Below are 24,647 nucleotides of genomic sequence, written 5' to 3' on the forward strand. Positions count from 1 at the left end.
ACTAGGCAGCACAGCCCTGCCTCTCCTCCCCCTGCACAGCATGGCCACATCATCAAGCCCACATGGCCCCTCTCCTCAAGCCCTGGGAGTGCCAGAGGGAGGTCTGCATGGCCCCCTCCTGCACCTCGACAATGTCAGGTTAAGTCTTCTAGTAGATCTACAAACATATCTGTTGGAGGTATTACAGATGTTTTTTGGCCATAATTAAAGGCAACATAATGATCTGTTAGACTCCATTACAGGTCATTACCCATTCACTAATATTAATCAATTATTAGACTTTTATGAGATACTTACAAATAGTGTAACTGCAGCATGCATACATCTAGAAACATAAGATCATATTTACTCAGCTATAGGTTGCTTTGAAAAATTTGGCCATGTGATTTCTGGAGAGAGCTTATTATAAACAACATGCAGTCAGTACAGGAAAGAACAAAAAGGTCATTATTATCATGGAATTTTTCAACATACAAATTTAAACAGGCATTTGATGCAGCACTATTACAAACAAGTAACAATATATTGGTATTTACTGTTATTTATTGAAAAGTTACTGTACATAAAGTTGAACCCAAGACTTTGGTGAATCAAGGATGGGCCCTTACTTAAAAATATAAAATCAGAATTTGATGAAAAAAAATCTAATTTATATAGATTGATATAGTGGAAGCATTTTCTAATTGAGTTTTTTTTTCAGTGGCCTGAAAATGCAGTACCTAAAAATCTGTTCACATGTAAGATGCTGACAAAAGACCGGACTTAAAAGTAGCAACTTGAATAAGAGAGAGTTAAAAAGAAAAGAAAATACATTATTATGTTTTCAGAATGTGATGGATAGAGAAGAAATGCAGCAACATTACTATAAAGAAATGAAATATTGCAAATTCTATCCAAGGGCACAATGGAGCATAGAGGGAGAATACCCCGAAACACTGATGCAGTCTTTTATCAGAAATGCCTGATAAAATGTCTGTAGGTTTACTGAAAAAAAGGAACATTCAATTAATTATAAGCTACTTGACAGCACTTAGAAGACTGTGACAATGGAGTAGTTTCACTTTAAGAATAGACTTTAGTATTTGAGAACAAGTACTATTAATTTGTTGTGTGAACTGCCAACTATAAAGTACTAAAAACGCAGCAGTTGTGATCCACATGCATTGTACTGATGATGGAAAGGAATAGCCACAATAGTGAATCCTGAGAATTAATTGTCATGAAGATTATACAGGAAAGCAGCAAACCTGCAATCTATCTTGAAAAAAAGGTGCTGAAATAATATGGATCCTGAGACACCATGTTAATTCTCTTCATGCATTTACTCATACTTTAATTCACTTAATCCCATGGTCACCAACCAGTAGATCGCGATCTACCGGTAGATCTCAGGGGCTCTAAGAGTAGCTCTTGAGCCCTCTCTGAACTGCACGCCTGCGCAGTATATTTACATTAGATTTCCTCATTTGAGGAGCAGCTACTCACCGAGCAACAACACAGGTGAGTAGCTGCGAGGAATGGTGGGAGCTGGGAGTTCAGGAGGGCTGAAACACCCCAGCCAGCTGACTGTCGCTTTCAGCTAAAAGAGGCTGCCCCGCGCTCCAGCTGATCGGCGGCTTCTCCTCTGCACCTGCCCACATGGAGCTTGGTGCACCCTGGCTGAGCGCCATAGCCAGCTGGCTGGGCAGCCACTTCTCTTCCCTCCAGCCCGGCTGCCCTGCACTCAGCCCAGGGAGGCTGCATCTAGCTCCAGCTGTGCTGGAGCAAGCTTCCCGGGCTGAGCGCAGGGCAGCCGGGCGGGAGTGAAGGAGAAGCGGCTTCCCGGCCAGCTGACCATGGCGCTCAGCCAGGGTGCACCGAGCTCCATGTGGGCAGGTGCAGAGGGGAAGCCGCCAGATCAGCTGGAGTGCGGTTCAGCCTCTTCCAGTCTGAAGGCCACAGCCAGCTGGTCAGGCAGCTTCTTCTCTTCACCAGCCCACGTGAAGCCTGGTGCACCCTGGCTGATCACCACTTCCAAATGTTGAAAAACCTCTTCCAAATGTTGGAAAACCCTTTTAAAAAAAGCAGCAGTATAAGGATTGGGGATAGCAGGTGATGGAGAGGAGGAGAATAGAGAGGGCGGAGCTTCAAGGAAGGGATGGGGTTTCAAGGAAGCGGCGGGGCGGTAGATCTTAGCTTGGTCTGTCATTTAAACAGTGATCTTGGGTGTAAAAAGGTTGGAGACCACTGACTTAAACAGTTCAATGTGCTATCTAAACAACCAAATGATGGTAATCACTCAGCTCTCATAAGAGACAGGTAAATATTAGTTGTGAGAATGTAGCATTTATTCCACAATCCTGACTACGGGGTGATGCCAAACCGCTCTGATAGAAAAATAGTGTCTCAGGCAGACATGTTGTAGACTGGTCCCCCAGCGACCTGGCCCTGCTTTCCTGGCCAGTGCAGGAGTCAGGTGAGAGTTTACCTCCTCCTTCCTCCTCTGCTAATTTGTATTTTAGTCTCACTCAAGAAAGGGCAGCGGTAAGCAGTGACTGGAAACTCAGAGACTGCTATTGTGAGTGACCTTCCGCAGCCACACAAAATGGGCAAGGAGAAGCTCCTTACTTTCCTCCCTCACCACCCCCCCCATCTCAAGTGCCATCAGAATGAGGCCCTAGCTCTTGAGTGAGAAGTTAATGTCTTACATTTCTTTTTAAATCCGTAAACTCAAGATCAATGGTCTGGCCACAGCTACAGCTGCAGTTTCCCCATTCCCTCAATTGGCGTATTTCCATTGTGAACATGCTCTTGAAAGAGGTCGTAATTGCTATGTGACAAACTGGTGTTCTTCACTAATACGCAGTAATATCCCTTCACCAGTCTTATACTCTATGGGACACTTTGCACATTTGAAGTTGCTTTCATCTCACAAACTCCTTTTTACTCCTTGCATTGAAGGTAACATTGTCGACCAAAACTTGTCAGAAAGGACAAAATCATTACAGGTAGAAATCATAAATCATTATTCTAATGGGATTTTGGCATTTTTTTCTTGTCAAGCTGTTTTAATTAAACATCATTCAAACCTTTGATAAATACAACTAAGTGATATGTTGCTAGGCTTTGCCAAAATATTAATTGAGGCTTTGTTGAAATTAACATTAGGGCAGTTATCTATTTGGCATATTATTAAAGCATCGTGTGCTTCTCTCCTTAAACACTGACAGTATGCTTCTGATCCCATAATAGGGCAGTTTCCCTTAATGTACATTATGAAAAATAAATACATTTCTGGACAAGTCCACCTTTCTTCTTTTTTCCCATTTCCATATGCCATAGTGAAACGGGACCAATACATCCTTGTTAATTCTTATGTCATACTGAATTGTCAAAATTTCCGGACATAGAAAATTACAACTGTTTTTCAGATGGCTATATAAAATGGTCAGCATTAGTTTCTCTCTTACAGGAGAAGCTATTTCATTTATCAACAAACTATTAATGCATTCAAATATTTATCCTATTATATACATATGTTTACTCGCTTATTCATTGTATTGCACAGAAAGTTGAACAAAATGCCTATGGCCATTCTTTCCCTTCATTAACTGTAAAAAAAATCAGCTCTAGATGCTGTGAATAATTTTAAAATGAAATGTGATTATCTGGGGTTTTTTTTTCTTGAATTCAGGCATGAACACTGCCATAGTCTGGGCTTCTTCCCCAAGTCCTGTTTAAACTGAGTCTGAAGAATGCAGTAAGGACACCAAAAATAATAATCAATTAAAGAAACAAAGGTCAAAGGATCATATGCTGCCTAAATGATTCATTAGATATTTATTAGAGACAAAAACTAAAAAAGAATAGATGGGAAAATACAATTAATAGAAAAAAAGGGAAATAAATGGTTCATCAGCAATTGTATAATCATTTAAATGAACAAGTTCACTTTGTGCTCAACTCTGCATTTCTGGAGCATCAAAACTCTATTACACTCAATGAGAGACTGAGGGTGCACAAATATTATTGTTTTTAAAATTAATTATATTTATTATGTTTATTATGTGAGCACATGAGTAGCTCCCTATGACTGTTTCAAGAGCTTTCAAACACTACTATATCAAAATGCACTAGAGAATATTTAGGGCATGATAGGAAGAGCCACATGGTGGCTCAGTGTGCGGCAGAGTAGAGCAGTGTAGACTGGCACTCCAACTCATCATGCACTAATTCTCCCTATACACAAGCTCCTAAGAAGAAGCTATGCTGAAGAGAGAGGTTTGTAGTAAAAAGCCAATGAGAACGGACAAAGATAGGTCCAGTTAAAACTGTAGAACATCTTTTGAATGTCCAAAGTAGCTTTTGCAGCTGCTCCTACAGGCTGCATTCTCTGGCTAGTTCTTTTCTGCAGTTTTCCCCAAGGTCACTCTTGGAAGACATTCCCCTCAGGTACAGCAGCCCCTTGCTTTGGCTGCTTCTTCAACTGGTCCTATTGGCTGGAGAGTAATTCATGATCAGACCACTCCAAAGAAATTACTGATTCTGTAATTCCACTAAATATCAATAGGTGTAGTGGAAATGTGGAAGATGATTGTGAGGTTGAGGAAATTAAGTGGTGTACCACAATCATTCCCTTTATGCCTGCATCTCCTGTCAGGCTTGGATGCTCTAAGCAGCCATTTGTGCTCTTTTGCTTCTTATTATTCTTTTGTTATTCTCAAAGAGCTAGCTGTTTGCTCAAGATGGTACAGTGTAGGAATGCACTGTTGACTTTCAACAAGTTCTGGGACAGCCACCTGGCATGGGAGTGCAGGAGGGCTTGGGAAGATCACATAGCTATCTATGCCAAAACTTTCCCACTTGATAATGCTAATTATTTGGCCTGGGAAAATATGCAAAGTATCAACAATCTTGTTAGGTTCTCAAAACAACAGGTGTGATTACTGCAGATCCAACAGTATATAAAAGCCGGGAATATTCTTAACATTGGAACCTTGGCGTAGACCAAAGCCACAGAAGGTACTACGTACCAGCCACAGGAGTCCGTCCGCTGTCCTTCTTTAGGAGGTTCCCAGCAGCAGAAGAGACGTAGGCATTGCATTTTATTCTGAGGTTTGCTTAGGCTTAATAAGTATTGTATTTTATTCTAAGATTTGTTTAAAAAGCATTGCACTTTATTCTGATATTAAGTATTTTACTTTACCTTAATATTTGCTTAGTAAAATCTGTAAGCCTTCACCCAATTTATGTGCTTATTGCCTCCGAATCCCTTAAGAGAAGAACCATTGGCCCTTGGCAATAAATTAGAGTGTGTCCATGAAACAGTTTTCTAACCTTGCTGAAAAGTAAGGTCCTTTTTGGAAAAGGAAATGTGATATGTTAAATGTGTATATGTATTTAAGTCATATGCGCAGGTGTGATTACCCGTCCTTTTCTGGTTACTCTTTGTGGCCAGTCTGCAAAGAGTCATGTGCAGTAAAAAATATAATTTATAATATAATACTTACTTAATTTGGATTATTATATGTTAAAAGCTTTATATATAAAAGGACAAGTGAAAATACAGCCATGGATATCGCGGTATTGACAACCAATAATCCACGATGAAAAAGAAAAAACATAGTTAAGATACGGAAAAATATGTATAATATAAATATAATAGGATACTTGGAATGGAGCTCTGAGATCACTATTTGTCACTGAACTCTGGTTCAGGTGACTGGCAGGTGTTAGTAGTGGGTGATTCGATCATTAGAAACATAGATAGTTGGGTTTGTGATGACCGGGAGAACCGTATGGTCACTTGCCTGCCTGGTGCGAAGGTTGCGGATCTCTCAAGGCATCTAGATAGACTTATATGTAGAGCTGGGGAGGAGTCGATGGTCGTGGTACATGTAGGTACCAATGACGTAGGGAAGGGTAGGAGAGATGTCCTGGAGGCCAAATTTAGGTTGCTAGGAAAGAGACTGAAATCCAGGAACTCTATGGTGGCATTCTCAGAAATGCTTCCAGTTCCACACGCAGGGCCAACTACGCAGGCAGAGCTTCAGAGTCTCAATGCGTGGATGAGACGATGGTGTAGGGAAGAGGGGTTTGGATTTATTAGGAACTGGGGACACTTTGGGGAGAGGGGGAGCCTATACAGGAAGGATGGGCTCCACTTAAACCACGGTGGAACCAGACTGCTGGCACTAAACATTAAAAAGGCCGTAGAGCAGTTTTTAAACTAAGAGATGGGGGAAAGCCGATTGGTGCGGAGATGCACGTAAATCGGATGGAGACTTCTCTTAGAGGAGAATCCATTGATAGAGATTCTCTAAGCTGTAGTCAGAAAGAGAGTAGGGGAGAGGTCAAACCATGGGCCAGAGCAGACAAACAACCGCATATAAAGGAATCCAATGCTTCAGGGAAGGACAGACAAATAAGCAGTGGCAAATTTTTAAAGTGCTTCTACACAAATGCTAGGAGTCTGACTAAAAAGATAGGTGAACTAGAGTACCTCGTATTAAAGGAGGAGATAGACATAATAGGCATCACTGAAACCTGGTGGAATGAGGAAAATCTGTGGGACACAATCATACCGGGATATAAAATATATCGGAAGGATAGAGCAGGCCGGGTGGGTGGCGGAGTGGGACTGTATGTGAAAGATAATGTAGAATCAAATGAAATAAAAATATTAAATGAATCAACATGTTCAACAGAATCGCTATGCATAGTAATTCTATCCTCCAGTAATAAGAAATTAGCAGTAGGGATATATTACCGACCACCTGACCAGGACAGCGATACTGACACTGAAATGCAGAGGGAGATTAGAGAGGCTACCAAAATAAAGAACTCTATAATAATGGGGGATTTTAATTATCCCCATATTGACTGGATACATGTGACATCAGGAAGAGAAGCAGAGATAAAATTTCTCAGTGGCTTAAATGACTGCTTCTTGGAGCAGCTGGTACAGGAACCCACAAGGGGAGAGGCAATTCTCGATTTAGTCCTGAGTGGAGCGCAGGATCACATCCAGGAGATAACCGTTACAGGACCAATTGGGAATAGTGACCATAATATAATAACATTTAACATTCCTGTGGTGGGAAAAACACCTCAGCAGTTCAGCACTCTGGCATTTAATTTCGAAAAGGGGAATTACACAAAAATGAGGAGGTTAGTTAAACAAATTAAAAGGCACAATGACTAGAGCCAAATCCCTGCAAGCTGCATGGAAACTTTTTAAAGACACCATAATAGAGGCCCAACTTAAATGTATACCCTAAATTAAAAAACATAGCAAGAGACCTAAAAAAGAGTCACCGTGACTTAACTACCATGTAAAAGAAGCAGTGAGTGATAAAAAGGAATCTTTTAAGAAGTGGAAGTCCAATCCTAGTGAGATAAATAGAAAGGAACATAAACACTGTCAAATCAAGTGTAAAAATGTAATAAGAAAAGCAAAAAAAGATTTTGAGGAACAGCTAGCCAAAAACTCAAAAAGAAATAACAAAATGTTTTTTAAGTACATTAGAAGCAGGAAGCCTGCTAAAAAACCTGTGGGTCCCCTAGACGAGCGAGATATAAAAGGAGCAATCAAGGACGATAAAGCCATTGCGGAGAAACTAAATGATTTCTTTGCTTCAGTATTCACAGCTGAGGACATTAGAGAGATTCCCAAATGTGCATCATCATTTGTGGGTGATGAATCTCAGGAACTGTCCCAGATTGAAGTGTCATTAGCGGAGGTTTTGGAACAAATAGAAAAACTTAATGTTAACAAATCTCCGGGACCGGATGGCATTCATCTAAGGGTTCTAAAAGAACTCAAATGGGAAATTGCTGAACTATATCTGTGGTTTGTAACCTATCCTTTAATTCGGCTTCCCTACCTAATGACTGGAAGATAGCCAACGTGACACCAATCTTTAAAAAGGGCTCTAGAGGCGATCCTGGCAATTACACACCGGTAAGTCTAACATCAGTACCGGGCAAATTAGTTGAAACAATAGTAAAGAATAAAATTGTGAGGCATGTGGAAGAACATAATTTGTCGGACAAGAGAACATGGTTTCTGTAAAGGGAAATCATGTCTTACTAATCTATTAGGCTGTGTCTACACTGGCACCCTTTTCCGTAAAAGGGATGCTAATGAGACACCTCGGAATTGCAAATTCCATGGGGGATTTAAATATCCCCCGCGGCATTTGCATGAACATGGCTACCACTTTCTTCCGGCTCGGGGTTTTGTCGGAGAAAAGCACCAGTCTAAACAGGATCTTGCGGAAAATAAGCCTTTTTCCAGAAGATCCCTTATTCCTACTTGAAAGTAGGAAAATCTTCCAGAAAAGGGCTTATTTTCCGCAAGATCCCGTCTAGACTGGCGCTTGAAAGTAGGAATAAGGGATCTTCCAGAAAAGGGCTTATTTTCTGCAAGATCCCGTCTAGACTGGCGCTTTTCTCTGGCAAATCCCCGAGCTGGAAAAAAGCGGCAGCCATGTTCATGCAAATGCCGCGGGGGATATTTAAATCCCCTGCGGAATTTGCAATTCCGAAGTGTCTCATTAGCATCCCTTTTACAGAAAATGGTGCCAGTGTAGACACAGCCTTAGAGTTCTTTGAAAGGGTTAACAAACATGAAGAAAAGGGGTCCCAGGTAGATACAGTATACTTAGATTTTCAGAAAGCCTTTGACAAGGTCCTTCACCAAAGGCTCTTGTGTAAATTACATTGCCATGGGATAAGAGGGAAGATCCTTTCTTGGACTGAGAACTGGTTAAAAGACAAGAAACAAAGGGTAGGAATAAATGGTAAATTTTCAGAATGGAGAGGGGTAACTAGTGGTGTCCCCCAAGGGTCAGCCCTGTGACCAATCCTTTTCAACTTATTCATAAATGATCTGGAGAAAGGGGTAAGCAGTGAGATGGTAAAGTTTGCAGATGATACCAAACTGTTTAGGATAGTCAAGAGAGAAGCAGACTGTGAGGGACTCCAAAAAGATCTCACCATACTGAGTGATTGGGCAACAAAATGGCAAATAAAATGTAATGTGGATAAGTATGAAGTAATGCACATCGAGAAAAATAACCCCAACTATACATACAGTATGATGGGGGCTAATTTGCCTACGACAAATCAGGAAAGAGATCTTGGCATTATCGTGGACAGTTCTCTGAAAACTTCCACACAGTGTGCAGCGGCGGTCAAAAAGGCAAATAGGATGCTAGGAATTATTAGGAAAGGGATAGAAAATAAGACCCAGAATATCTTACTGCCCCTGTATAAAACTATGGTACGCCCACATCTTGAATACTGTGTACAGATGTGGTCTCCTCACCTCAAAAAAGATATTTTGGTCTTGGAAAGGGTTCAGAAAAGGACAACTAAAATGATTAGGGGTTTGGAACGGGTCCCATATGAGGAGAGGTTAAAGCAACTGGGACTTTTCAGTTTAGAAAAGAGGAGACTGAGGGGGGATATGATAGAGGTATATAAAATCATGAGTGGTGTGGAGAGGGCAGATAAAGAAAAGTTATTTATTAGTTCCCATAATAGAAGAACTAGAGGACACCAAAATAAATTAATGGGTAGCAGGTTTAATACTAATAAAAGAAAGTTCTTCTTCACAAAGAGTGTAGTCAACCTGTGGAACTCCTTGCCAGAGGAGGCTGTGAAGGCTAAGACTATAACAGAGTTTAAAGAGAAGCTAGATAATTTCATGGAGGTTATGTCCATAACAGGCTATTAGCCAGGGGATGGAAATGGTGTCCCTGGCCTCTATTTGTCAGAGGCTGGAGAAGGATGGCAGGAGACAAATCACTTGATCATTGTCTTCGGTCCACCCTCTCTGGGGCATCTGGTGCTGGCCACTGTCAGCAGACAGGCTACTGGGCTGGATGGACCTTTGGTCTGACCCAGTACGGCCGTTCTTATGTTCTTATGTAACTCTGGGTTGCTTTAGTATTTATCTGTGTTAAACTTTATTTTCAAATGCTTAATTTTCTTTAAAAATAATATTTTTGATATATAGTTACATATTTAACACATATATGCCTATTAATCAGTAAATCTATGAGTGAGAGCTGAAAATTATCCAGAAAAAAGTCTGTACAATTTCCAGGCAGATGATCATCCCTGACCCTATATTATGTGCAAATGCTGAAGCTGACTACAATGAGAAGTTTACAGTAGTAAAGTGAGGAATGTGTATGAGAATTTGCAGAGTAAGGACCTATATAATTGATGCCACCATTTCAGAGTCTGATATCTTGGATTTTCCAGGGTTAGAATTAGCAAGTGCTTATCTTGTTAGAAAGCTGGGACATGCACAACATTAGAATTTAAGCCCGTCGTTGGTGCAAAATTGCTCATTGGAGATCCAGGACCATGTACTATCATAAGTTTCATACATAGGCGGGAGTTTCATATTTGGGATTAGAAAAGTGAAATACTTCTCCCTTCCCTGCCCTCTTTCTAGTTTTTAAATGGTGGAAGTTTGAAGCTGATCAGAGATTTTTCAGTTCCAGTGCCAGCTGGATTTGTGGAAAGAGTACAGGTGAAAGAGTAAGTTTTGCAAAATAAATGAAGTTCAGCATGAGTTTTTGATTCATCACACTGATGTCACTAGGATAAATCTGGTATGTAGATATTTATAAATACTGTAGCTATTATCTGCACACAATTTTTTGTTTGGATTTTTGTGGGCTTTTTAAATTCTTGCACATTATATAAAATGTCCTTTTTGTTGTATTTATTGAACAATATTTCCTTTTTTTGTAACATTGCAGTATAGCTACAGCATACTCAAAAGCCATTACTGCTCTATATTAGACTGACTTTTATTTTTAGACATTTTTATTAATATTAAAATGATTTAATGGTTATTTTTATATTAATAAGATATATAGATCATCTTTCTAATTTTGTTACCAAGATTACCTATATATCTTAATTTTATAAATTTTCTAATTTTATTGATCTATCTATCTATCTATCTATCTATCTATCTATCTATCTATCTATCTATACAGAGAGAGAGAGAGAGAGAGAGAGAGAGAGAACAGTGGTTTAATGCTTATTGCTATTTTAATAAGATGGATAGAAAATTTTTATAAGATGTACGAGTATTTAAACACTTAGTTGACTACAGAACAAGCTATTCTAACACACACTATAAATATACTAGTGAAATGTCACTAAGTCTTATATTTTATATAAAGCAGAGTACTATAATGATTTCACAAATGCTGTGTAGAACACCATGAGGAGAGACTGAGAGATTTGGGTTTGTTTAGTCTGCAGAAGAAAAGAGTGAGGGGGGATTTGATAACAACCTTTAACTTCCTGAAGGAAGGTTCCAAAGAGGCTGGAGAAAGGCTGTTCACAGTAGTGACAGATGGCAGAACAAGGAGCAATGGTCTCAAGTTGTGGTGGGAGAGGTCCAGGTTGGATATTAGGAAAAACTATTTCACTAGGAGGGTGGTGAAGCACTGGAATGGGTTACCTAGGGAGGTGGTGGAATCTCCATCCCTAGAGGTTTTTAAGTCTCGGCTTGACAAAGCCCTGGCTGGGTTGATTTAGTTGGGATTGGTCCTGCCTTGGGCAGGGGGCTGGACTTGATGACCTTCTGAGGTCTCTTCCAGCTCTATGATTCTATAACTATTATGCTACATCTTGCACAGTATCTGTCTCATAAGGTGTCTATAGAAAAGTTATGATATGCTGACTATAATTATCCTTTTTCTATTTGGCTACGTCTACACTGGCCCCTTTTCCGAAAGGGGCATGTTAATTTCACAGGTCGTAATAGGGAAATCCGCAGGGGATTTAAATATCCCCCGCGGCATTTAAATAAAAATGCCTTTGAAGTAGGAATAAGATCCTCCGGAAAAGGGCTTTTTTCTAAAAGCCGGAAAAAAGCGGCGGACATTTTTATTTAAATGCCTTTATGTATCATTTTTGTATCTGGAGTTATGGATATTTGTATTTCAAATGTAGTCACATCTGTGTAATGATCACAACTTTCCTTTTAGGTACAACCATGAAGAAAGTCTTATCAATAAAGACTCAGACCATGGAATAAGGAAGTAAAGAGTTAACTGGTTACCCAGTAAGCATCCACTTACTGGCACATTTAGCAGAGTAACTGGTTAGCTGGCATGACGGCTGCCCTGGCTATGCTGGGCTGGAGCAGCACCACCACCCGCGGCATGGTATAGCAAGCTTGGCTAAGCCTGGCCATTGAAGTCCCCACCTGTGGTGCAATGTGGTGCAGCGGGCTCTGCCCAGGCATAGCAGCCTGCATTGTGGTAGGTCCGGCCAGGCTGCTCCAATTCAGATGGGTCAACCACACTGCACCACATTCAGGGGGCACTCCAACCAGGCCAGGTCAATCATACTATGGTGCAGGTGGGGTATGCACCAATCAAGCTGTAGAAGCCCCTAGCCACAGCATGAGACAGTGGACTTGGCCTAGCTGGAGCAACCTTCTGCCCATGGCAAAGTGTGGCTGGCCTGGCCTGGCCATAGCAGTCTCTGCCCGCAGTGCAGCAGACTCAGCCCTGCATGCCTAGAGCACCCTGTGGTGTGGTGGCCCCAGCTGCACTTAGTCACAAGATCATGGTTAACTGGTTAAACCATTTAACTAGTTATCTTTTTAACCAGGATTTTACATGCCTACAATGAAAGGGCTTTGCCTTCCTGTGAATATTTCAGCCCACCAATGAGTAATGGCTGATATGAACAGCACAGTATGCAAGGGCATGTGACCAAACCACTTTCCCCACCAACTGGGCAGAAAACATATCCTGACCATAGGATTGGACAATATAAAGTGGTAAGTAACATCATAATTTTTATTCACTCTCCCAAAACGCAACACTTGAAACAAGTTGTGAAAGACAAATGACTTAGAATGGGGGAAGGGAACCCAAGCTGTCATGCAAAATCAGTTTGTGCCTTTAGAATCTGCAAGTCTGCAGTTAGGTCAGATTCCTCATTCAAATTTATCTGGTATTTTAGACTTAGTTTGAGGTTTTATTTACTCTGTAATCTGTTTTGATTTCTTTGCTATCACTTATGATCACTTAAAATCTATCTTGCTGTAGTTAATAAACTTGTTTGATGCTTTATTTTAACCAGCGTGTTTTGAGTGAAATGTCTGAGACTAGCTCAGCTCTTTGAACAATGACTATTGCCAACATTGAGGGGGAAAGTGGATATATTAAAGTGCTGCTGTGGCAATGCTGCCATGGCCGCACTTTAAACTCAAAAGTGTAGACAAAGTCCTAAACACTATTAACTTCCTTATGACAGTTGTCTGGCTACTTATGATGGTTTACCAACCCCTTTCATTACTTCTGTGGAAACATGGTGACAAACCACCCTCTCTCCGGGTCCCAGCCCGGGGCCCTGAGCGTCGGGGCTTGCTAGTGCCCCGGCGCGGTGGATGGGGGGTCACTCCCTCCGTAACCCGTCCACCCATGGACGCCAAAAGTGTCCTGCCCCGGGCTCCTTCCTCCCTCCTGGCAGCTCTTGGCGGCGCCGCCTCAACCCCCAGAACTTACCCTGGCTCGGTCACTCGGCTCCTGGGTCGTTCGGGGGAAGTCGCCGGGGAGAGCTCCCTTGGCCGGGTTCGCTCTCGGCTTGGCCGTTCCCTCCGGGTCTGGCGTGGTGGGGTTCGACCCTCATCGGAGTTGGGGCTGGTCGACCGCCGGTGGCGACGGCTGTCCCTATGGCCCCGGGGCCAAGGTCTGGCCGCCCGTCGGCCTTGGTGGCGCTCAGGGTCCGTCCTCAGTTGGGGGCCACTCCTCCGCTGCTGCACAAAGATTTGGCCTCTCTGCAATCAAAACTGCTGCTTCTCCTGTCAGCCTAGCTATGGTTGCTCAGCCTCCCTGCTGGAACTGCTGCTCCCCTACCCCACCTCCTGGCCACCATCAGCCCCCCCCCCCCCATGGATGGTGCAGGGCCAGAGACTTGGATTTCAGAGGTTCAACTTGAATTACATCTGGCAGATATATTTGCTTCCCTGAGGAAGTATAGGCAGCACTGGTAGACATCACTGTCAGAAGGAGGGAGGAAAGGAGAGACAGTTTTTAAAGTCTGGTGTTCTGGGCATTATCCAATTCCCATATTGAGAACCAGCTGGGTTCCTGGACAGGGAGTCTAACTAATTGCTAATAATATTATTAAAAAAATACTTACACTAAGAAACTAAAGATAAAACTAACCAACTTTGAAATATGTACAGGCTTGAAGAAGAAAACTGAAACTGGAGATTCCAATTCAGATCATGCAGCAATAAAAAAGGAATGGAAGAAATGATTGCTCCACACCCTACTCATTATACTCTTGGGCCGTGTCCAGACTCAGGGTTTTTTTCGGGAAAAGTAGCCTTTTCCCGAAAAAACTTCCCCTGCGTCCAGACTCAAGCCGCGTTCTTTCGAAATTATTTCGAAAGAACGCGGCTTTTCTTTCGATGGCGGTAAACCTCGTTTCACAAGGAAGAACGCCTTCTTTCGAAAGTTCCTCTTTCGAAAGAAGGCGTTCTTCAATGTAAAGAGGCCGTCTTCGAAAGAGAGCATCCAGACTCGCTGGGTGCTCTCTTTCGAAAAAGCGGATTTCTCTTTCGAAAGATCCGCCTGCAGTCTAGACATAGCCTTGGTGGCAGTGAGCATTGTTGGGATATGTAAGAATTAATAGGGGTTAGGGATGGCTATACATTAGTGGTAGGAGTCCAGCTACAGCAGGCATTGTCCTTTGAACTCGCTTTTTCCCTTCGGTCTTGCAACCTAGAAAGATAGATAAGCATGCAGCTGTTCTTCTCTGTTTTGTCTTTTGCTTACTCTTATTTGCTCTGTAAAAATACTTTCAGGCTCACATCCTTTGTAATCTCTGTAAACTGCTGACTCAGAAAGTATGGAGTGTAGAGAAATGTTGATTTAATTAGAAATTTTGTAAACAGTAAATAGAGGCAGGTATAATAATATTCATAATCTGCCTGTTAATATTTATTGTATAGGGGTTAACATTACTACATAAGGATTATGGGGAAGTAGTGATAGATATGTGTGAATTAATATACGAAATGGACAAGGGAGTGTAACTGGTGCCAAATCATTGCTCCCTCGGAATGTTGTGTTGTGGGTACGAGGGGAATGAATATCTGCAATAAAGTGGTCTGTTTACTCCATCTGCTCCTGAGTCTCTTGCTTCTTCTCTAAGAAGCATGAAGAGAGCAGGGGCACATGCATGAATCAATGGATACCACTTGCAGCAATTCTCTTCTGAGTCTAAAGAACTACACATGTACCTACAGTGGACTGCACAGAGTGACCAGCATTCAAAGAAGAACTATACATCTTTTCATGAATTCTAAATAAAAATAAACAATATTTTAGATCATTTTCAAATTTAAAATCTTAAATACAAATAAGAAAAACAGCAAACATTTAAAAATTCATGAAATGAGCAGAACGAGACTAAGCCTATTGACTACAAGTAAGATGAAATGATGGAGAGAATGGACAATTAAATTACCCGGAGTATAAAAAAAATAATCAGTACTCGTTTTGTGAAAATAATACTTTTTTACCGTAGCCTAGACAATGAATAACTGAGCAAAGATTATTTAATTTATTCTTCATTTAAACATGATTGTAGAAAGGAATCTGAAGGAATACTTCAAATTTCACTAGACGTGTCTAGCCTTAGCTATAGCTGTTCAGGGAGTTGCACAAATGTATATGTGGACATAATGCCATTGAGTTAGTTAATCTCTTATTAATGTACCTGTTTAGCCCTTGTTATGTAGAACAGAATCTCTGCATGCATTGATGGCAGAAGAAACCTCTTTGGCAAAAACTGACATATGGTGACAGATCACCAGTATGCCCAGTGAATTTAAAAGAGACTAGTTTCATGTGTATAGTTACTCACATGCATATTTTCAGGATGAAGGCCCTAACAATTTTATGTCTAATCACAGTGTTTTAAGAATTGATTCCTGGTAATAGTTCATTCTCTCAGATAAACATTCAAATTCTCAAAGAACAGAAGAAAATATTGTTTTATTTAAATATCAAACATCTCCCTTAAGTAGTTACAATATTTCAAAATTAGTTGTATGGCACACTCATTGAAATATAAAAATGAAGAAAGATGTTGGACTTTCATTGTGGGCCTTGATAAGCCCTAAAATAGGCTATTTTTAAAGCCATGCCAACAGCATCTATTGTGCTAACAAAGGCTGAGGTACCGTTTGACTTGTACTTTCTGATTCTTAATCCTTGTTGTGTCAGAATGAATTAAAATATGTTCCACCTTTTCATAAAAGTTAATGTATACCCCCAAATGATTGGTTTGAACTATTCTGTCCTGCTGAACTTCTAAAACTAATCTCGTATTTATGGAACCCTGCTGACATGTCAGCTTATGCCAGGCTTAGTACTCACCTAAGCTTTTTCCATTCAACCTTTCCACCGCAGGAGAAAACAGAAATAATTTTCACTGAATGGGTATCATCTTTGTAAGTAACTCCCTCAGCAAACTAACCTGCTTTAAAAATAATATTAATAAAACACACTTAGACATGAGGGAGGAAAATGGAAAGAGAGAAACTGGCAGTACTTTATCCTGTTTATCAGCAAGTTAATCCTTTTTTAAGTTTGCATGGCCCAGCATTATTTATGCTTCCAAAAAACTTATTTCAAAAGACTCGACATGGGAGTTGTTCATTTAGCGTTTACTGAATCGTACCTGGATTTCAACATATTTGTTTTTGTGAAGAAAATTACAAAATGTAACAATTATTCCTATATTTCTTTTCCATAAAACTCAAGGATATTACTTTGAAAATAGTAATCGGTCACATGAAAAGCTTTATGGAGATATGTATTGTTACTTCATGTTAGATGTGGTGGAAGACTGGAAGCACCAGTTTCAGCTCCATAAAGGTTGAGTTCAGTTTTGCAACTAAAGCAGGGAAGTATGGTGCTGATTTTTTACAATGAGGGCAATAAATCATTGGAACAACTTACCTACAGATGTGGTGGGTTCTCTATCACTTGAAGTCTTTAGATTTAAAGAATGGGCATCTTTCTTAAAAAGTTATGGGCTTGATACAGAAATTAAAGGGTGCAGATTACTCAAAGCAGGGCAGGTGATTCAAGAGGTCTGGTTAGATATCATTAACAGTCTCTTTTGGACTTCAAATCTGAATATATGACTAACTTCGAACTTCTTTTGCATGAAAGTAGGTTTTTATTTTTTAAACACCTCAAATTTTATACAAACATCAGATAAAATTTCATAATATTCCAGGTGCAATCAATCCTAACCTTCAGGGAATTTTCAGTGAATAACACTCAGTTCCTGCAAGTGGGGGAGGAGGGAACACATTTGTCCAGAAAAGTAGAAGGATTTTTAAGATTCCAAAGGTGAAATCCTCACTGAAATCAACAAAACTTTTGCCATCAATTTGCCAGGAATTCACTCTAGGACTATAAAAGTACATAAAATCATGTGTTATTCAAGAGACTACAAAGAATAACATATCTATAAAAATGCTGATACATAATTAGTGCCTAGATACTATAGTGATGAAAACTGGATGATCAATAGTAAGTGTAGTTTTGAGTTCAAAGATTCAATACCAATCTAAAATAGTTTAATACATTTGTTAGTCTTTTAAGTACCACTGGAATCCTTGTTGTTTTTGCTGAAACAAACTAACATGGCTACCTCTCTGAAATTTAAACATAGGAAGGAAGGAGAAAATTTGTTCCTCTTGGTTTCTGAGGACAGGACAAGGAGTAATGGGCTTAAAGTGCAGCAAGGGAGGTTTAGATTGGACATTAGGAAAAAATTCCTAACTGTCAGGGTGGTCAAATATTGGAATAAATTGCCAAGGGAGGTGGTGGAATCTCCCTCTCTGGAGATATTTAAGAACAGGTTAGATAGACATCTGTCAGGGATGGTGTAGACGGAGCTTGGTCCTGCCTTGAGGGCGGGGGGCTGGACTCGATGACCTCTCGAGGTCCCTTCCAGTCCTATGATTCTATGATTCTATATAAACGTTCTATGAAGGATTATTTTAAATAATTCTCTCAAGTATGTCCAAGTTCTGAGTATGGAACATATACTGTTTTAGAAGGTGGGACAAATTCTGCTGACTTTAATCACAAAAGCAGTCCCACTGAAGTCAGTAGGGCCATTTACAGGGGACAACATGATCTGGGCAACTAGATGTATCATCGATGTGCACATTCTGACTAAGTAAAAAAGGTAAATGATTTGGAGTTCTCTGTGTGTACTATATACAAAACAAGAAGCTGAACTTATGAAGTAAGTACCTCTTAGGATCTGATTTTAATACAGTAAAGTCCTTCTGGGGATTTTTGCAACTTTGTGTAATACTGTGCAAATTTACTCGGGTTTTTGGGCACTTGTTCACACAATTTCTATTAGCAAGGGTTGCACTAACCAAAGTCTTAATACTTCTACACTATGGATACCATATGTAAATATATTTTTGTCTTTATAATGTCATACTGCTCAATTAAGGTTGCTTAGAAAATCTAAATTAATCTATGAAATAACAATAATTTTAGTTTAGTACTTGAGTTGCTACATTAATTAAAGAAAAAATAAGATACCCCTGAAGCACTATCCAGAAGTTGCTGCATCTATTGGGTAAAATTAGAATGAAAGAGAGCATAACCTGAAATAGGTTGTAAATAAACCTCCTGTAATGTGAATACTTTATAGAAGGCATTTGCAAACTTAAAAGCCTGACATTTATATAGTAATACATGAATTATTTCCCTCTCACATGTCACTTTCTTGAGATGAAAGTAATTTTAAAACACAAGGTCATTGAAATATCTGCCAATGCCACAGTAAATACATACATGCATACATACGTAGAAAAACTAAGAACAATAACAGGAAGCAATTTTACATTTTTCTATTCTCTAAAACATTTAATATCAATGTATATCTTCACACAGTACCAGGAAGAGAAGGGGTAATAATCCCTGATGTAAGATAGAGATAAATTCAAGGTAGACAAATTGTTCTATTGATTTAATGACTGCTGGTAGTTCATTGGCCAACAAAGCAGTTGGAACCATTCTTGCGGGATTGTACTATCTCCAATATCTGATAAATGATATGACCAGGATAACCTCAGTCTCAGCAAGAAAAACACTGAACAAATTGTCAGTATGATTTACATACAAGTTGTCAACAGCATCTGGCTTGCTGTGCAGAAGAATGATGGGCAACAGATGTTCCAAGAAATGTTGCCATCTGCCCTACCTGAATATACATCCTCTGCGAAACAGTATTTTTGAATGGCTACAAAAGAGATAGCTCTTCCACAAAAATCATAACCTTCTCCATTTCAACTTTACTTTGAGTCACTAAAACATGAAATATCTGCAAATGCACCCAGCACAAAATTACTTGTTCATCCTCATGGAAAACAGAGGGAGAACAACTTACTTTGGGAAGAGTATTCAAGAATGAATTCATATGTCATGATCAACAGTGACTATGTCACTTTAGTATTGACTACAACTCCTTTTTCAAATGTTAAATATCCTTTTGACTTTTAAAATGAATACTACTTCCAGAATTACTTCCATAATGTTAAATGTGTAAACTGTAAACTATATGTCTAAGGGCTGTCTAATTCTGGAAATTAATCTTAAAAGTCAAATGACATTGTGGTTAATAAATAATATCTAATGCTATTGTCAATGGTCCCTTTGTCAGGTTTATTTGTTTGTATCTTCAGAAAAAACTTCCTTTTTCTTTTCACTCAATTCTATTCATTCCAAACACTCACCATTGTTCTCACACCATGAAAAAGGTAGAAATGCATATATCTTATCTTTGTGTGTACACTGCTACAAATTGAGACAAACAACAAACTTCCACCCTACTATCAACCTCAGCCTGGACCACAAGGGAAATCCACTTCCTGGACATTACTGTACTGTTAAATAATGGACACATTTCAACCACCCTATATCGGAAACCCACCTACCACTACACTTACTTTCATGCTTCCAGCTTCCATCCCAGACACATTTTTCAGTCGATTGTACACAGCCAAGCCCAACGATACAATCGGATTTGCTCTGACCCCACAGACATGGACAATCACCTACAAGGTCTTTACAGAGCATTCATAAAACTGAAATATCCACCCAGGGAAGTGAAAAAAACAAATTGACAGAGCCAAAAAAACCCACCCAGATACAAACTACTTCAAGACATACCCAAAAGAGAAAATAACAGAACTCCTCTTGTTGTTACCTATAGTCCACACCTCAGACCCCTCTAACGCATTATACACAATCTACAACCCATCTTGGAAAATGATCCCTCACTCTGAGGCCTTTGGAAAAAAGCCTATTCTTGCTTACAGACAACCCCCATCATAAAACGCATTCTTTCTGATAACCATGTGTCACATTACCGAATTCAAGGGAAGCAGCCAGATCGCTGCTGCACCCCTAGGTGGGGGTGTTGGCCCCAGAAATTGGTATAAAAGGGAGCCATGTGGGGTATTGAATAGGAGCTTATTGTTTGCTGATCTTATGTACGCTATTTATGTGAGTGTATAATATCTGTGTGTGTAGGTAGGAATCTGTAATCTGTGTGGAAGCTGAATATTTCTCTGAATGTGGTTAAGCATTGCTATGGACAGGCTGATTAGCCAGACCCTGTGGGACAATGGCACTTGATGGGCCAAAGACACACCCAAAGAATGGGGGCTGTCACCTGAGAGCAGCCAGCAGGAAACACAGAGATTGGCCTCTGACCAGGTGACCTGTGCATACAAGAAGAGGCCAGGAAGGAGGTATAAAGAGGCCATGTGGTCGATGCCATTTTGTCTTCAGCTCAGCACTTCATCCCAGAGGCAGCATTGCAGGAATTGAAGGGCCCGAAAGACCTGTGGACCCATCCTGATCTTAGGATGTGCAACAAGGACTTTTAAACCAGGAGCTGTAACATCTCTGCTAGAGCCTGCATCGAGGACTGGGAGATTCGGTACATGTAACTTAGTAATCTTTAACAACCTTACTCTCATGCTTTTCTTTCTTGTGATAATAAACCTTTAGATATAGATTCTAAAGGATTGGCCCAGCGTGATTTGTGGGTAAGATCCAGAGGGTAAATTGACCAGGGATCTGTGTCTGGTTTCTTGGAACTGGGCAGAACTTGTTCGGGGTAGGTGGGATTGGGTGCTAGGACCCCCCCCCCCCCCCACCTGTGTATGAGGCCCGGGGCCATCTGGGGCATGGATATTGCTGGGGTGTCAAAGGGGTTTTGCTCGTGAGGCTACAGGTAGGCAGCAGAAGCGCTCTGAGACTGGTTTGTGGCCTGTTTGGAGAGGTCACCAGTCTGGGGACTGTAAGGAGCCCCGGATTTGAGCAATTCACCCTGAGTGGACGCCCTCAGCTGTGCCCAGACACGGCCCGGTCCGTCACACCATGCCACACAACCACATCATAAGCCTCCAGGAACTCAGCCCTGCAACCAAAAAAGATGCCAACTCTGCCCACATATCTACACTGACAAATTCATCACTGAAGCAAACAACATAAGCCACAAAATCAAACAATCATTTGACTGTACATCTAGTAATTTGATCTATGCCATCAAATGCCAACAGTACCCCTCTGCTATATATATATTGGACAAACTGGATGGTCTCTGTGTGAAAGAATCAATTACATAAATCAGATATATGTAAAAGGAACACACAAAAGCCAATTGGAGAACATTTCTGCTTGCCTAATCACACTCTGACAGACCTGCAGGTGGCGGTCTTGACACAAGCCAGCTCTTCAAACCAAATCCATAGGGAAAGCTTGGAATTACAGTATATCCACAAATTCAATTCACATGCTAATGGACTCAATTGAGGTATGGGCTGGTGGGGACTCTACCACTGAAGGTGCTAACAACTTTCTGAGTGGTATCCCTCCTGTCTCAGCAATCTATCTATCAACTTTGATCTTTATCTGCTTAGGTTTAAGTACCCATTCTCCAGATGTTTAATGATGCCTTGTTCCCTCCCTCACCCCCTCTTCCTTTTTTCCTTTCTCTTCCCCTCTCCTATTTATTTCCAGTTTTCATATCCCCTACAAATAACTCTGGTCATCTGAAGAAGTGGGCCATGCCCACAAAAGCTCATGATACCATCTACATGTTTTGTTAGTCTATAAAGTGCTAACAGACCATTTGTTGTTTTTTTCTGAAACAGACTAACTTGGCTACCCCCTGAAGCTCAATAAACTGCAAGAATGTAACAAATATCTGGGCATCTGGCTTCTGCTTTTCAATTATGCTTAGAAATACACCATAGTGATGGAACTATCTACCATCATGGCTCCTCATATTATTGAATCTCTTTATAATTTTAAGCTGAAACCCTTACTTGAAATTTCTCTGAAGTAATTTATATTGCCTTTTACTGTGTAGCAGTTATGCAGTCCTGTGCATTAACAGCTTTCTGTGATTACTGCAGACTTAGTGTCTTGAAATAAAAATGATTTAACATTAAACAAAAAGGCCCACAATGCCAGAATACAATGCTGAAAGTATAGACTTAGTGCCAGTGGTAAAATAGATTGAAATCTAAGTTGATGTCAAGTGGTTTCCCATTTCTAATGATTAGTTATTAACTAACTGAGGTTGTCCTGGTCATATCATTTATCAGATGTAAGAGATATTGCACTCCTGCAAGAATGGCTCCAACTGTCTTTTTTATCAATGCACAATAGCAGTCATTAAATCATTAAATCAATAAAACAATTTATATGGCCTGATGATTTTAACAACTTTTTTTTTTTACTATTTTTTTTTTTTTTTGAGGCCCAAAGGGCATTTAAAGAATTCAGTCCTCTGCCTGGTCTTGTTCAGCGTGGAAAATGGCCAAATGTTCCAAAACATGAGATGTTCACAGTTAAAATCTCATGTGAAGTGCAGAAGTGTTGTGTTTTGTTTTCTCTTCTTCAGCATGAATACCTATTACACCAAAAAAGTATTCAAGACATGGAGAAAGGTGACTTTAGATTATTGTTATTGACTGATAGATCATTTTATAAAATAAGGTTCAAAGAGGCTTTAGACTCCTCCTAAAGTTAGAAGGAGATTTGGTCTAATCTGTGAGCCTCTTTCGAAAGAAGCCTGCAATCTAGACATAGCCTTACTGAATAACTAATCAGAGCAAGATATATTCTTTTGAAAATAACACCTCTCTTTATGAATGATAATTCTGAATATTACCCAGAGATTTTGAGGTAAATGCATTCACTCACTTCATGCTCTACTCAGGTTAAGCTGGCACAGTGCACCCACAATAGGTGGAAAATAAATAAATAATTGATGGCATTCTGAGAAATGGAAGTATAGTAAGGACGAAGTACATTAAGGAACTACGGGATGGCAAAAAGAATGAAAGAGGACATGGGTGAATTAAAATTAAGAAACAAGGGAGCGAAATGGAATACCAGGAAGGGAGGAAAAAGTGATATCCTTAAAATAATCATCTAAATTGCAATCCATTTTCAGCAGCTTATCCAAATTGAAACACCAGAATGCTTGTCATTCACCTGTCATTAACTAGAACACATGTCCCAAAGGCAAAAGACTTCAGTCACCTGATTTCAGTATGAATTGCTCCCTAGAGAGAAATGAAGACAGAGTACAGTATAGAGATTTTCTGAGTCAGACACCAAAACTGGTTTTCATTCATTATATTGCTCATATAATAGTTAAATAAAGACATTTTACTGCAACCTGATATTATGCTACTTAAAGAATTCCACATGCTGCTTTTCAGCACATGTCAGAATTAGGCCATGAATCACAGCAGCCCTAGGAGATCTCTTTATTTAAACAGAAGTATCTTCTAATGTTTCTTATTTTTAAGCTTAAAAAATTCTTCAAGTCCTATAAAATAAACAGTGAAAACTTTACTTTATAGCCCTCATTTTAGACAAGGTCAGCCTCATCTTTTGTGGTCAAAGACAAAGCCACAAAACCCAGGATCAGGTCCACCCATGACTCCAATCTCTCTGAAAAATGAGACTGTCAAAGCAGTCTCCAGCTTTTGCTATTTGAGTTCTAGATGCAGCAGGCCCTCCAAATCTCATATGGACATTTTTCACCAGATTTGATAATAACATCTGCCACAGGTTGTTTACAGCCTATCTGGAATCGACGATCTTTGCATGACATCAGAGTTCAGGATCTATTCAGGCTATATCCTCTCCATACTGCTGTATTATTGCTGGATTACTGGGCCCTCAAAACTGCATAGGTCATATAAAAATAAATGAATCAAGAGACACTGCTGCATTTTCCCCAGAGCAGGCAGGCTTGTCCAGGGAAGAAAGAGGAGGCTCAGTGTGGTGCAGCCACCATAGCATTCATCTGAGCACCTGTGGCATGCGGATGAGCAAGCTCAGGACTCTTCTGGTAATGCTTAGGGATTCTCCAGGCAGGGTATGTCTACACTACAAAAGGTTTTCTTTTTTTCAGAAAAATGGCCATTTTTCCGAAAAACTTCAATTACGACCACACTGCAATTGCGTTCTTCTGAAAGAAAATCGAAAGAACAGAGGATTTTTTCCAACATTGGTAATCCTCTTTCT

At 40.1% G+C, this 24,647-nt stretch overlaps 1 long non-coding RNA gene across 1 annotated transcript in view; it reads right to left on the reverse strand.

Annotated features, from left to right (window-relative positions):
- Positions 1–13,902, reverse strand: part of LOC112547772 (uncharacterized) — a 120,267-nt gene extending 106,365 nt beyond the window's left edge. Inside the window, exon 1 of the long non-coding RNA XR_012901751.2 lies at positions 13,539–13,902. This is a non-coding gene — a long non-coding RNA (uncharacterized LOC112547772). The remainder of the gene's footprint in view (positions 1–13,538) is intronic.
- Between the last annotated feature and the right edge of the window lie 10,745 nt (positions 13,903–24,647).

The sequence above is a fragment of the Pelodiscus sinensis genome, chromosome 2 (assembly GCF_052426305.1).
Source record: "Pelodiscus sinensis isolate ZL-2025 chromosome 2, ASM5242630v1, whole genome shotgun sequence".
NCBI lineage: Eukaryota > Metazoa > Chordata > Testudines > Trionychidae > Pelodiscus > Pelodiscus sinensis.